Raw genomic sequence first — 4401 nt, forward strand, 5'->3', positions numbered from 1 at the left:
ACTAGAAGCAGAAAGACTTTGTGGATTGTTCAAGGACAGGGGTTACCCAGACAGAGTTATCGCTAATGCCCGATTCAGAGCTGAATGCCGCAACCGCCTGGAACTTTTCCAGACAAAACCGGAGCATCGTGAGGACGACACGGGCTATAGATTACACTAATAGAGCCTTTGGGATTAAAAAAAATCATTCTCAGACATTGGCATATCCTTGGAGACATTCTAGCCTGTCATTTACCCCCCCCCGCATAGGCTTTAGAAGAACACAAAACATCAAGGACAAAATAGTAAGGGCAGATACCTTTAAGACACAGCAACAAGGATCTTTGCCACCGGGACACTTTAAATGCGGTAAATGTGCTGCTTGCCCGAAGATGTCAGAAACAGGTGTCCATGTTTTTCCAGAGCTTGGCTTTAAGAAACCCCTTACACAATTCTCTTCGTGCGCTACTAAATCCATTATTTATCTAATAATCTGTGCCTGTGGACAAAAATATGTCGGGCAAACGTTTAGATCTTTGCGTACCCGTATATTGGAGCACAGATCTAAATTAAAGCACAAGCATCTAACAGCGCCTATGGTACAACATTTTGAAGAGGCAAATCATGGTCCAAATGATTTTAGATGTACAGTATTAGAAGTTGTAAGACCCAAGCCCTATACTTATGTAGATATGCAAAGACTACTCTTACAAAGAGAAGCATTCTGGACGTTCATGTTAAAAACGGAACAACCTATGGGTCTTAATGCAGCTCTAGAACTTTCGTGCTTCTTAGGGGAATAAAGCATGATTCCTTGGATTGGAGTTCTTTCGCATGAGGAATCCACAGAACTTCACACAATGGCCATTTGCCACCACCAGGTACTGAACTTGCCCTGGGATACCCCCAATAAGATTAAAGTGTCTGTGTTAGTAGAGAGGGGGGCCCTGTGAAATGGAGCTCGACACTGGGTCCTCCATTTCCATCATATCAGCAGAAACACTCAAGGGACTCTGCACGCGAGGGGTGGGCAGTTGCACCCAGTAGACTTTACTCTCCGGGACTTCCAGAAAAACCCAGTAGCAGTTCAGGGGTTGGGCAAGTTCAGGGTGCAATATTGGGATTTCGATGGACTGTTGGACCTGATGGTGGTTAAGAGACAGATCACCAGCTTGCTAGGATTGTCATAGTTCACGGCACTAGGGTTCAAAGGGATGGGTGTTCACCAAGTACACCCAAAGGACTTTAACAGGGTCTGCGAGGAGTTTCTGACTGTGTTTTATGGCACGCTGGGCCATTACATGGACCCCCCAGTCTCCCTGGATTGGGACCCTACAGTCCAGCCCATCCGCATAAAAGTCAGATGGGTTCCCTTTGCATTGCGACCCAAGATTGATGTGGAACTAGATCACCTGGTGGCCCAGGGGGTCCTGGAACCCCTGCTGCACACCCCATGGGAGACCCCTATAGTCACCCCAATAAAGCCCAATGGGGACGTTCGGATATGCACTGACTATAAATGTACTATCAATAAAGCACTCCAGGACCACGCATATCCTGTCCTCATGTTCAGCCATGTATTAGCATCCCTGGCGGGGGCCAAGGTCTTTGGGAAGTTGGATCTGGCCCAGGCGTACCAGCAGTTTCTGGTGAATGAGGCCTCAGCCAATGCCCAAATGATTGTGATGCACAGGGGGGCATTCAGGTTGCACCGGCTGCAGTTCAGGGTTAGCATGGCCCCCAGCATCTTCCAAAACTTAATGGACTGTCTCCTTAAAGGCATCCCTGGGGTCCAGCCCTTCTTTGACGATGTTCTGCTCGTGGCACCATCGTTAGAAGCATTCGCCGACAGCCTGCGCAAGGTCCTGCATCGTTACAACACCGCCGGACTCAAGGTGAAGCAGGAGAAGTGTCTACTTGGGGTGCCCCGGGTGGAGTTCCTGGGGTTTGCAGTCAACACCCAGGGCATCCATCCCACAGCCGAAAAGATTTGCACGATCATCAATGTGCCTACCCCCTCATTCAAAGCAGAATGCCAGGCCTTCCTGGGCTTACTCAACTTTTACCATTTCTTCCCACCCTAAAAGGCAGCAGTCACTGAGTCCCTGCACCACCTCCTGGAAAAAATGCGCCTTGGGTGTGGGGCCAGAAACATGCGGCTGCCTTCTGGGCAGTAAAGGACTTGCATGTTTCAAAGAATGTCTTGGCCCACTTTGATGAATCCCTGCCGGTCATGCTTGCTTGTGATGCTTCCCCATACAGGGTTGGGGCGGTCCTGGGCCATCAGCTGCCGGACGGCCAGGAGGTCCCTATCGCGTACTACTCCTGGACTCTGTCTTCAGCCGAGCACAACTATGCGCAAATTGACAAAGAGGTGCTGGCAATCATGGCAGGCGTGAAGAAATTCCACCATTACCTCTACGGTCGTCCCTTCACCGTTGTCACTGACCATAAGCCCCTCTTGGGCCTCCTCGCCCCGGACTGCCAAACTCCGCAAATGCTGTCACCGCACGTGCTCTGCTGGTCCATCTTTCTGGCCAGCTACCAGTATGTGCTAGTCCACCGCCCTGGGAAAGTGATGGGCCATACCGACACCCTCAGACATCTCCCGCTGCCTTCCTGCAACCTGCCCACCAGATCCAGCTGCTTGAGGACTTGCCAGACTGTCCAATACAAGTAGCCGATGTGGCCCGCCACACTGCTCAGGACTGTCTGCTCTCCCGTGTCCTGGACTGGGTGGGGAGGGGGTGGCCGACCAGCTAGGTGGGCCCGGAATTCATGGCATTCTCCTCCTGCCATGATGAACTGTCCAGACATAAAGGTTGTTTGTTGTGGGGAAGCTGGGTGGTCATTCCCGCCCACACTGTGGTGACAGGTGCTAGCAACTCTACACGAGACACATCCCAGCATCGTCAGGATGAAGGCGCTCACACGAGAGCTACGAGAGAGCAAGATTGAGGACTGCATGAAACGATGCCAGACCTGCCAGGAGTCATAGCCGGAGCCTCCCAGGGCACAGGTCAGGCCCTGTGAGTCAACACACAAACTATAGGCTCTGCTCCACCTGGATTTCACAGGTCCATTCCAGGGACAACTCTTCTTCATCCTGGTGGACTCCCACACCAAGTGGCTAGAGGTGGTACCGGTCCCCTCCACGTCTTCCCATGCCTCAATCCATGCCCTATGGTGGATCTTCAGCACCCATGGTCTACCAGACACAATAGTCACTGACAATGGGACCACCGTCACGTCAGCGGAATTCCAGGAATTCACAGGCTACTATGCGATCCAACACGTCTGATCCGCTCCTTTCCACCCCACAACGAATGGCCAGGCAGAGTGTATGGTAAGGACTACCAAGGAGTCACTGCACAGACTGGCCCAAGGGGACTGGGAATACCACCTGGCCACCTTCCTGTTCGACCACAGGATGACCCCAAATTCAACCACTGGCCGCTGTCCGGCTGAACTTCTCATGGGCCCACGCCTCACCACACACCTTGACTGTCTCCACCCTGAACCATGCTGCTGAGCACAGCACGGCTCCTTCTTCCGTGGAGGCACCCAGAGGTTTCTTCCCAGGGGACCCTGTATACACCTGGAACTTCACCTGGGGCCCCATGTGGCTTCCAGCCAGGGTGACCCAGGTTACCGGTCCCCTGTCCTATGAAGTGACATTGGAAGAAGGGCAGCTGCTGCACCATCACATCGAAAAGCTATGCCACCTTCTTCTACCGCTATGCCGCCTTTTTCTACCAACTGAAAGACAGGGACCTGATGACAGCAAGGATGAGTCACCGGACCCGGGCCCAGGGACAACAAGGAGGGCACGCCGGGCACTCAAGCACAACCCAGATTCAGCGCCCTGGCCGCCCCGAGTGGTGACAGTCCTCCAGAGCCATTCACACTGCCTGGACAGGGCAGGGATCCAACTTCCCCGAGCTTCCAAGAGACACTCCGCATCCCCTTATGGAAGCAATGGACCTGCTGGCGGAGCAGTGTCATTCCAACTGGGAGCAACGGAGGCTGACCCACTTGCAGGACTATGTGTGTGAGGTGGTTCAGAACCATGGGGGGAGGGGTGTTGTGTATCAACAAACCCCCACATGCGCTTGGGCAGACACGTGGCTAAGCGAACAAGCGTAACTTGAAGATTGGAAACAATAGCAGGTGAGGATCCTAGAGCAAGCCTATCCACTACTCCGGATCCTAGCCCGACCTATGGGTATGGACACTGGGTAAATGACCTATCATGGGGAGTGGGGTGTGTGTTGGGTGTGGTGTGCCTCATGGATGTAAGCAGGGCTCCAGTCCTGCTATTCAAGTCTTGAGTGTGTGTTCTAAATAAACTATGAGCTGAAATTACTCCTACGCGTCTGGACCCAGTACTTTACACTCTTAGTAACTGTTGCTGATTCCTGC

Source organism: Gekko japonicus, unplaced genomic scaffold, assembly GCF_001447785.1.
Source record: "Gekko japonicus isolate JY-2015 unplaced genomic scaffold, Gekko_japonicus_V1.1 scaffold272, whole genome shotgun sequence".
Lineage (NCBI taxonomy): Eukaryota > Metazoa > Chordata > Lepidosauria > Squamata > Gekkonidae > Gekko > Gekko japonicus.